This window comes from Oratosquilla oratoria, chromosome 40 (genome assembly GCF_046742065.1).
Source record: "Oratosquilla oratoria isolate Oo_2021 chromosome 40, ASM4674206v1, whole genome shotgun sequence".
Taxonomy (NCBI): domain Eukaryota; kingdom Metazoa; phylum Arthropoda; class Malacostraca; order Stomatopoda; family Squillidae; genus Oratosquilla; species Oratosquilla oratoria.
This window is the reverse complement of record NC_134816.1, coordinates 2,039,682-2,051,477: the sequence shown is the minus strand read 5'-3', so window position 1 is coordinate 2,051,477 and position 11,796 is coordinate 2,039,682.

Below are 11,796 nucleotides of genomic sequence, written 5' to 3'. Positions count from 1 at the left end.
ACGTCGGTAGTGCTTGGAGAGTACGAGATGAAAATATTCTGCTCTTCTCAGGGGAAATGATGAGACCACAAGCGGTAGTTGACGTGTAGAAGCCATTTAGGACGAATTGGAGGTCAGCGGGCGAGTTGGAATGGATGCAGATGTCGTCCGCGTAGCAGAGAAGGGTTGTACCGGGAACGTTAGGAAGAAGTGAGAGTAAGCGGTGCATCAAGACGTTAAAAAGAAATGGACTTAGTACGCCACCTTGCGGGGTACCGAGTTTGAACTGCTCGTAGGAACTGCACACACCTCGAAAGAGAACACGTGACTTCCTGTTACTCAGATAACCTCGAATCCATCGAAGGAGGTTTCCTTGCACTCCGAAGGTAACCAGCTGGTCAAGAATTATTTCATGGTTGGCTACATCGAAAGCACTTTTGAGGTCCAGGAAGGCAACTACGCTGGTGGGAGAGAGGCGGGTGTAGAGCTCAGTAAGGCAGTGGTGCGTACTTCGACGTGGGAGGAAACCATACAGCTGCGGGGAGAGTTGACCTTGTAGACGATTCATGAGCCGGGCAAGGATGATACGTTCAAGCATCTTGCTGAAGCATGAAGTTAGGGAAATGGGCCTGAATTTATCAGTACCTGGTTTCGGTATCGGAACAATCGTGCTTAAAGTCCAGGCTGCAGGTACATGTCCACGAAGGAGGCAGAGGTTGAAGAGGCGAAGGAGGGGGTTGCCAGGAACTTCCAGTAGGAGTCGGAGCACTTGGTATGTAATGCCGTCATCCCCGGGGGCAGAAGTTTTTGTATTAGCTATGGCTAGTCGTAATTCATTCTCCGTAATCGGGACGTCGTCTTCTTCATCTGGGTGGAGAAGAGCAGCCATTAGGTGGAGATTACGGGTGTTGCGACGAGTGGAGAGTGCCTCTTGGATATGCGTAGGAAGATTGTAAGTCTGTGACTGTGACGACCATAAAGTAATGAGGTCCTGGGCGTAGGCGGCTGGACTGTGATGGAGGGCGCTGGGAGGTTGCTTCTTAACGACCCTTTTTACAAGGCGCCACATGGTCGCGATACTAGTCTGGTGATTTATGGAATCAGTGTATTTCTGCCAAGACTCTTTGTAGGCACAGTTCTGGAGGGCGACCATATTATCCCGTGCTATTTGGTACTGATGTAAAGAATCAGGTGTGGGTTGCGTCTGAAAAGTATGACCAGTAGTCTGTGTAGCTCTCTCCGCTTGGATAATACGGTGGTCCAACGTCCATGAGTGAGGTACAGGGCGGCGTGGTAGGTGAGCTTTGGTTACATAGCGGCTGTAGAAGTCGTGTGTGGTATTCACTAAGGACGTGTATAGTGCGTCGGGGGATAGGAAGTCAAATGTGGGAAGGAGACTAGAGATGTACGAAATATACGTAGGGCAATATTTAGGAGGAATGGATATACGGGTCCGGTGATGAGGAGTTGGAATCCGAGATGGTATGGAGTAGTATAAACTAAGAGCAATATGGTCGGAGAAGAGAGAAGGAATTGATTGACAGGCGACACGGGATGGCACGAGGCCAGACGTGATGATGTGGTCAACTGTGCCTCCACGTGCATGTGTGGCTCCACCAGTTTCCCATCGTGTGAGTCGGTACCGATGTATGTAGTTGAGTAGAGGGATTCCACTACGGTTGGGGACAGGGGAGGCATCACCAAGAGCAGGATGTCGAGCGTTGAAATCCCCCATATAAATCACTCCACGATTTGTAGGTACTGGGAGGGCAACAAGATTAATAACACCAGGGGCAGAGTATACGTTGCAAAGTCGAAGTTTACCATTGCCCACAGTGACTTCAATTAACTGAAAGGTCATAGTAGTATCCCTGGAGCATCGAAGGAGCTTGTGTGGCATGGATGCGTGGACGTAAGAAATGAGGCCATTCCTGGCTGGATGTATGTATGAGACATAGCCAGACAGCGTAGGTGCTGTGTCGCATGGCTGAGCACCACCGGGAAAGGCTTCTTGAATAAATATTATCTGGGGGTGATGGCGATGGACATATGTCTTCAGTGCAGTGAGTTTCGTGTTATGGCGTATTCCGAAAGCATTCCAGGAGATGACGTGAAGCGATACGAGATCAGAGAATCTTATTACTATGTGCTTTGCGAGAGCCGGAAGAGGTTGGTGTTTGAATGTGGGCGCTGCCAGGCGGAGCATGGGTAGAGGAGTTCAAAGGCGACGAGAGCTTTTCTAGATGGGAGGCAACTGTATCAAGTCGCTCTGTAAGGGCTGTGACAGAGGTGATAACAACTTTGTGAGATTCAACTAGACTGGCGAGTGTGGTTGCTGTGGTAGCCTGTTGGTTAACTAAACTTTCGATACGGGCATCTATGGCATCGAAACGCTTCGTGAGGGCTGAACAGCGGGATTCGAGAGATGCAACAGCTTGGCGAAGAGCTTGTACTTCAGCAGAGTCCGTGGTGCTGGGCGTCGTGAGAGAGGTGGCTGGAAGTGGTGGTGGTGGTAGTGATGATAGTGGTGGTCCAAGTCTTTGGGAAGTGGCCGTGGGTGTTCGCTTAGTACAGCCATGCCAAACGTTGACCCCTGGTTTATGGCATCGGGGGCACTTCCATCGGGATGTGTCTGGTGGTGGGGATATGGAAAGTTTTGAGGTAGATGCGGAGTCGTCGGGCGTGGTGGGTGGAGTGGGTGGGCGGTGAGGGCAGGAACGAGTGTCATGATTCTCCGCGCACCAGGCACACTTTGCGGGAGCGGAACAGTATCTTGAGATATGTTTGAAGCCCCAGCATTTATAGCACCATGGAATTTCATCTTTCATTTTGCGAAGCTCACAGGGAGGGAGGAAAGGTAGGAAGGGGAACTCTAAGGTAGGCGGCGGTGGTTCAAGTAGGCTCCACGTGATGACTAGTCGGTTGATTGGCGTCCCATTTTGGACGAATCTGCGAGCTGTATGTATCCCTGGATATTCCTTGGCATGAGAGGCATCGATGCTGACAGGGTATCGAGTGAGGAGGTACGTAGGGAATTTACGTGGTCTTTCCGTGGAGTCCTGGATGACTAGGCGTAAAGATAATATTTCCCCACTCGTGATACTTGTAATGATGTCTTGTCGTTGTCTTGAAACATAGACGAAACGAGATGTAATAGCTGACATCTTCACCTCAGCCAGCTCACGATCGAGACGGAAAGACTTGGCAACGTTGGAGAGCCACCGAAGTTTCACGTCACAGCTTGAGTTGTCAGGGAAAGTTAATTTGACATATTTCTCTCTGGGAGCAAAGGCAGGAGCCTGTGACGGCGAAGTATAGGACGAGATTGGGGGGGTAGGGGTGGGAGATGGTGTGATATCATAAGCTTGTGGCTCTATCATTGGATTCTTCTTCGATGATTTAGCAGCAGGAGAAGGTGGTGGGCTGCTATTATTGGAGACTTCATTTAGAGTGCGTTTAGCGGGGGTAAATGGTTGTGGTGCAGAGTTGCCAGATGCAGGAGAATTTCCTTGAGCGTGATGGTTGTAAGTCGTAAGTGGGGGCCATATGTTAATTGGATTTTCATCGTCACTCATAGCGAGATCGGCTTCAACGATGGCAATAGCCTGTGGCCCTGAGTAGTCCATGATTACCACACGTTAAGATTATTCACAGGAGTTCAGGATTTATGAGGCAGTATGCGGGGAGAGCGATTCATCCATGTCGTCACAAACCTCTTACTGCGCATGCGCAGACTTGGCCGCCCCTGACCAGGAAGGTCGGAGGGATAATGTTTTCACAGTTATAGACTAAGTTAGTTAATGTTCACACACCGTGATGACAAAAAATGGTAGAGGTGGTCTTATAATATCTCACAGCACACAACGAAGGGTTGGAACACAATAACACTGCCGGAATTCTAACAAAGAGCACGGAGCTCAAAACTGTAGGACCGGTCACACGCCATATTTGTTTTCCCATTTGCAGAATGGCAGAGTTGCCGTCTTGTGTTTAAAAAAAAAAAAAAAAGGGATTGGGATATCGAAAGGTGCTGATGTGACTGATTTGTAAACACATAGCTCGTTCTGCTTGCTACAAACTGCTTGCGTAAACAGTATCACTTGAGACAGTATAACAGTCTTTCTGATTGGAGAAAAGGGTGGAGGAGGAGAAAAATTATTGGTGCATGGAGGTAAAGTCACGCACTAAAAGGGTGGCACTTATTTGTAACGTTCAAAGTTATTGGATGACTTATACAGTGACGTCGGAGCAGAGGCAGCTTGGTGGGATGTAAGAGGATGCCTGGGGGAATCCTCGGGTGTACCTAAGACCATACGTTGTACCAGAATTCGTGAAGAAAATGAAGAACAATCAATCTCATTTAATTCACCCCTCAAGCTTTGAGTGAAGGACTAGGCATGGGTCCCAAAGAAGAATGAAAATTACTAAGGGTTAGCGGCAGCGAAGCGAACATGTGTTATTTTTTTCGCATCCTTTAAAAATCAAAGATAACAAATTAAATGAGCTAAAATACACGAGGGTCTTTCAAAAAGTACCCAGTGTCACGTATCTCAAAGTGTCACGTGATTTCTTTCGTGGTGTGTTGGTCGCACGCAGTCGGCAGTGCACGTACTTTCACCCCCCCCCTCACAGCTGCGTCCAAGTTGACCCACAGTAGGTCAGGTCTTGGTTAATCCCCTTGCGCTTAGGTTAAGACCCGGGGACGTTAGCGTCGCGGCACATATTGCCAAGTGATATGCATTTAATTATTCAGATTTCTTTCTTTATGGAATTTTCTTTCTTTTATCTGTGTGACCAGATTGCTTGCAACTGGTCGTTTGTGCATTCCTTTGTAATCTGTAGCCCTTTTGTCAAGACGTACGCTGCGTCATATTATTCTTGACATTTTTTTTTTGTTTTTTTTTGTAATCTTAATTTGCCCACGTATGGCAACACTCAATCGCCCGGCCGGCTGGCTGGTCCCACAAGTGATGAGTTGCCATACGATTGTCAATTTTTGTGGGTACATTTTCTTTTTGTGTTAGTATTAAGATTTATTATGTATGTATGTATTTGCATATTAGTTTTGTTTGGGTTCTTTAAAGGCTTGTATATGGGTTTAGGTTTCTAGGCTTGTATCCAAGTAGGATAGGGAAAAACTTTCTGTCTGTCCTTCCGGCATTCGTGACCCCCGACTTAGGTCACATGGCGCCTTTAAAAATAGGAACCCTCTTGCTTCGTAGCTTTTTCTTTCTTCAGTTTCAACGAGTCGACATCCGGCCGCTCTCGTCTCCTCGAGGGAGACATTTCCCCCGTCACCTAAGGTGTGCAAGGCACCTAGGTATGTAATACGTAAGTAAGTTGTAGGAAGTTTAATCTTATTTTAGGTGTGAGGTTTAGGATCCCCTTTTGGAGATTTAAAATTGTGAACCTGGTGTGTCGTGTAGGCTTTTGCCAGAGTTCGGTCTTAACCCTGGTGGAATTCTCCTTTTTGTGTTAAGTTAGGATGGGTTTTTAAGACGTGTCGATTTATAGGCTTTGTCTTATCAATCTTTTTCTCGTGTGCGACCTATTTTTGATTCCTATTTCCCTTGGTTTTTAAAACCTTTTGGATTAGGTATTCTTGGAGTTGAACGTGTCGATTAGACTTTTGTTCATCTCTGTTTTTCTCTCTACCCTTCTCATCTTGGCACCTCCTGGATGACGGATCACCCCTGCATCTTTTCCATTGCCCTGGGTCAGAAGCAGTATCGCAAGACACAGTACATTCACAGCAAGGCCGCTTCATTAAATCGGCTACCCCCCCTTTCCGTCCCCTCATTCAGAAAATGAGAAGACGGGGAGAATTCCCTTCGGCCTGCGTCAATTTATTTCTCATACATACTCTCTCACCCCCCCCATCCCCCAACCCACTCCCCCTCATGCATCACATCATCATCCATACACAACCCCTCTCCATTTACCCTTATCTTCTGTCCTCGCCTGTCCTTCCTCCACAGACATTCCCCTTTACCAATGCCCCTTTTACCCCATCCATCCATCTCATCCTAGGACGCCCCCTCATATTCACTCCTTCCACCTCTGTCTTCCACACCTCTTCTACTAATCATTTTTCACTCATTCTTTCAAAGTGTCCAAACCATCCTAATACTCTTTCATTAACCCTATCTCTCAACTCCCTTTCCACCCCTGTTCTCCTCCTCACCTCTTCATTTCTCACTCTATCTAGCCTAGTAACCCCTATCATACTTAAGAACATATGAATAAAGGAGACTGAAAGAGACCATAAGGCACTAGGCAGCTCCATATTCATCACCACCTGTCATCCCCATCCATAAAGTTGTCTAACAGTTTCTTAAAACAACTGATAGTTTCGACGCTCACTACGTGGTTACTAAGTCTATTTCATTCGTTGACCACCCTATTAGTAAACAAATTCTTGTCTATTTCCTTCTTTAATCTAAATTTGTCCAATTGAAATCCATTACTGTGAGTCCTGCCCTGTTGTTTTAATATGCTGACCTTGTTGGCATCACCCTTGTTAAAGCCTTTGATCCATTCGAACTCCTCTATTAGATCACTCCGCACTCTGCGTCTTTCCAGAGAGTGTAGGTCAAGGTGCCTAAGCCTCTCTTCGTAAGGCAAACGTCTGAGTCCGTGTATCATTTTGGTAATTCTTCTGATTCTAGTGAATTGATGTCCATTCTATAGGACGGAGACCAAAACTGAACCGAATAGTCAAGGATGGGTCTAACCATAGCTAGATAGAGTTTGATAATTACCTCTGCACTTCTATTCGTTACCGTCCTAGCATTCAAACTCCTTCTCTATTCCTCTCTTATGTTCCATGTTTCTGCCCCATCCAGTGAGGTCGGCACAATCACTCCTTCATACAATCTCCTCTTAGCATCCATTCCCAAATGTCTATTTCTCATTTCACTTTTTCATCCCCCAAGGCATTTACTCGTCTCTCTCAATCTACATTCTACCTCCACCCCCAACCCTACCTTTCCTGCCACATTCGCACCCAAGTATCAAAAACTATCCACTTCCTCCAGACTCTCCCCCTTAATACTCACATCCAGCCTGCTGTCACTCTCTCCCCTTGTACATCTTATGACCTTACTTTTACCTACATTTACATCAAACTTCCCTCTTGCACACACCTTGCATAACTCTGTAACTAACTTCTTCAATCACTCCTCTGATCCTGCTAACAGCGAAGTGTCGTCAACAAACTGCTGGCTTATCTCCCACTTTTCTCCATTTTCTTTAACCATCTCCAACCCCCGACCCACTACCTTTGCATTCACCTCTCGCACCACCCCATCCATGTATAAATTGAACAGCCAGGGCGACATAACACATCCCTGACGAAGTTCCACCTTTACCTCGTACCACTCACTCTCTCCATTTCTAATCCTAACACAAGCTATACTACTCTCGAAAAACTCTTGACTACTCTTAACAGCTTTCTTCCTATCCCATATATCTGCAATTCCTCCCACAGTGCCTTCCTGTCTACCCTGTCATAAGCCTTTTCCAGATCCATGAAAGACCAAAAAACATCCTTACCTTTTCCTATAGCTTTCTCACATATGTCATCCCAAAAATCTGATTAATACAACCCCTACCTGTCCTAAATTCACACTGTTCCTCACCAATTACTCCCTCTGTTCCTCTCCTAATCCTCTCAATCAAGACCCTCCCATAAGCCTTCCCAACTACACTCAGCAAGCTGATCCCTCTGAAACTACTACACTCACACTTGTGCCCCTTCCCCCTGTAAAGTGGAACTATAGAGGCACTCCTCTAGTCCTTCGGCAATCTACTCCCTCTTAAACAAACATTAAATAACCTCACTAGCCAGTCCACCATAACTGTACCTCCTTTCTTCAGATATGCTACATGGCATCAATCCAACCCAGGTGCCTTACCTGTTCTCATCGTCTTAACAGCTGCTTTCACTTCATCTTTCCTTATTTCTCCTCCATTTTCCTCACTTATCACTCTCATTTTCTTAGCGCTTCCCACTGCAACTACCTTTCCCTCCTTATCCTCCTTCACATTTAGCAACTCCCTAAAATAATCTGCCCACCTTCCTCTCACTGCCTTCTCTCCCATTATCATCTCTCCATCTGCACATTTTACCTTTTCTTCTCTACTTGATTCGCCTCCTCTTCCTGTTTTTTTTTCAAAACATTTTTTACTACTTTCAAAATTTTGTCTTACTCTTACTCCATTTCACATCTGCTCTCCTCTTTGCCTCCTTTATCTTATGCTTTACTTCTCTTCTCTTTACTTTGAACCTCTCATACGATTCCCTCGTCCTAATTTGTAACCAATCTATGAGAGCCTGCTTCTTCTCTTCTACACCCTTCTTTGCTTCCTCATCCCACCACTCACTACTTTTCTTTCTATTTCCTCCCGTCCTCCTTTTTTCCACACACATTATCTTTGCACACCTTATGACTCCCTCTTTGAACCATCCCCATTCCTCCTCCATTCCTAATTCTACTCTATCCTTCACTCCCTCCCACTCCTCTCTTAGCTTCTTCTTATACTCATTCTCCATTTCTTTCTCATTTAAGCAGTTCACTCTAATTACCTCCGTACCTTCTGCCTTTTTCCTCTTTCTCCACCTTTCTCCACCCTCTCCCTTTAGAACATGTACATCCTTAACTTTTCCTACCATACTCCTGGACTATGTAGTCCATTAACGCTCAATCTTCCACCCTTCCATCCGCCACCCTCTCCCATGTGTACTTATGCTTGACTTTCTTCCTAAACACTGTATTTACTACCATCAACTCTCTTTCGAGACACATCTCCACCATCAACTCTCCACTACGATTTTTACCTGGAACTTCATACTTCCCAACCACTCCGTCTATTGGTTCTCTTCCTACTCTAGTATTAAGGTCTCCCAATACAACTTCAGTGACATTTCTCCCTAATCCCTCTATGCACTCATTTAAATCTATCCAAAAAGCCTCCCTTTCTTCAACGCTCTTCTCACTACCAGGCCCATACGCACTTACAAAAACCCACACCCCCCTTCCCAGCTTCATCCTCATCCACATCATCCTTCCATTCCACTACACGCTTACCTATCTCTTCACTTATTAGTATAGACACTCCTTCTCTCCCTCGTCCTCTCCTCACTCCTGAGAACCTCCCAACTACACCTCCAAACTCACACTCGCCCCTCCCTTTCAACTTAGTTTCACTCAAAGCCAACACATCCATCTTTCTTCTCACAAACATACTGCCTATCCCCTCCATTTTACTCTCATCTGTACCACATTAACGCATATAAAAAGACCCAACCTTAGGGTACTGGTTAGAAAACTCCTAGACCCTCTTATGCCTTTACTTTTTTTAGGAATGTCCCATTTGGGGCTACAGGTAGCAGGATCCCTAATCATATCCTCCGTCCCGTCTTTTGTGGCCTCGTACGACTCAAGTGGGAAGATTTGGTGGCAGCATTCTTTTCCCCCACCACAGAGTAGGCGAAAAAAGGAAATGAATATTCATCTTTTCTCTATGAACAGAGTCTTCCTCTGTCACAGACAAAATTATGTGTGGTTCTGGTTCGTAGGGGCGCCTCCTATAGACCCCAAAGTATCAAATGTATCCTACTTTGCCACAATAACATGCAACCAATACCCAGCTGGGTATTGGCTGCATGCCATAGATATATCTCCTCTGCGCTGTATGGTTACTTTTGACAACAATGTCATATCTGCAATAGCCAGGCCTGTTTCTATCCAGAGCTCATCTTCTGCGCATGATCTGCCCAGGCAGTCATCTTCTAAGGGTTAAAAAAATTTAGGCCCTCCTATACTTTTTTGTGCTGCTGTTGTTGTAGACGAGCATTATATTAGTCCTTCCATTGCAGCTCGAGTCCAGACAGTTCTAGTCATGCGGGGAGGCAACCCAACATCGGTCTAAGAAAAACAGTGGCTTGCAGCAACTAATAAGGCTTTGTTCTACCAAGGGCTTCTCACTTTCCACTGCATGGGAGTAGGATTTTTTTTTCCTTTATGGTTTTAGATAAGATTTATGGTAGTGTATACAAGAAGGTGTTGTGGGAGGCATTGCAGATATACAGTATATGATAGAGGGAAAGCTGTTAAAAGGATTCATAAGCTTTTACGTGAATAGTAGAGCTTATGTTAAGGTTGGGAATGGTTAGAGTGAGCGGATCAATGTGGAGATGGAGCTACGACAGGATTGTGTTATGTAACCATGGCCTGTTCAATGTGTATATGGATTGGTTGGTACGGGCGTTAAGTCCGAGTACAATGGGCAAACAATTAGAGATGGTTAGAGAGGGCGGAGGGAAGTAAGAGTTGAGTCACTTGCTGTTTACTGATGTCAGTATGCTTGTGGCTGGGTGAAGTGAGGGTTTGAGACTTGGTGGCGGAGTTTGGGGAGGTATCTGATAGAAGGAAGTTGAAAGTAATTGTGGGTAAAAGTAAGTTGATGAAGGTGGCAGGAAGTTGGAGGTAAGTCTTAAAGGAGATAGGTTAGAGGTAGCGCATAACTTTGAATATTTAGGGTCACATCTAACAGAAAATGGAGTAGATGGAGGTGGAGGTAAACTGTAGAATCGGGGAAGCAAGTAAATGTTTTTTAGGAAAAAAGAGTGACATGAAAAAAAAAAATATATCTTAGGATGGATGTAAAGGCAAGACTGTATGAGGGGGAGATTGTACCTAGTATACTGTGTAGGGCGGAGACTTGGAATTTAAGGGGGGTAGAAAGGAGAATTTTAAATGTGTTTAATAATCATGCTGGGGTTACAAGGATGGATAGGATGAGAAAGGAGGAGGTGAGGAAGAGAGCAGAGGTGGAATGAGAGCTGGCAAGTAGGACTGATGAAAGAATATTGAGATGGTTTGGGCACATGGAAAGAATGAGCAAGGAAATACTAGCAAAATGAATGTGGAAGTAGAGATGGATGGAGTGCACTTGGGGAGAAGACCGAGAATGAGAAAGGTGAATTGGGTAAAGAGGCGTTGTGTAACAGAATGTGTTGAGCAAGAAAGGGAGAAAGCAAGAGATAGGTGCGAGTGGAGAATGATTGTGGATGGATATAGATTGACGCGGCCTATTTGATGGAACTAGAAGAGATAATGGGCAAGAAAGTAAAGCGGCTGGTCCTGCTGTGGATATGTTTGGTCTTGCTGTATTGCCCCTGGCCTGGGCAGTGAGCAGGTGACAGGGATGACTCTTCATTCACAAGGAGCTAAGATAAAAGGGAAACAGCTAAGTAACAGATGGGAGTAGAATGGGGAGAAACCTTTTGATATAAAGATAGATTAAGAATTCTTCTCACAATCTGTCTCCACCATTTTGTCCAATAATACTCGGTCCTCTTCAAGTTTTCTAAAAAATTTCCGACTTTAAATACCCCTTTTCACGTTCTAGATTCCCCTCTCTCTTTCTCTGGGTACTACAACTTGACTTGCTGCGTTTAGTGTTTTTCTATGATATTTTCTAGTTTTATTCAGTATTTGACGGGGAAGCCACCCATTTGTACCCACTGGATTCTACAAATATTCAGTATATTATCTGTTTAACCTGAGTGACCGAATGACACTTTCTTTTCTTCTGACTGCCGAAAGACTGTTTCAATCATTTCCATAAGACCACATCTCTAGCAGAAGGGTTTTACCTATTTTGGTTTACTCTTTTGTGTCGCGTGGTCTTTTTTCTTGTTGTTCTGAATCACGGCATTTAATCGATTCTATGACAGTCCTTTGGTAACGAGGGAGTCAGTCTTTTGAAGTACCATCCTCGACATGTTATGTTTATTTGGTCTGCCACCGG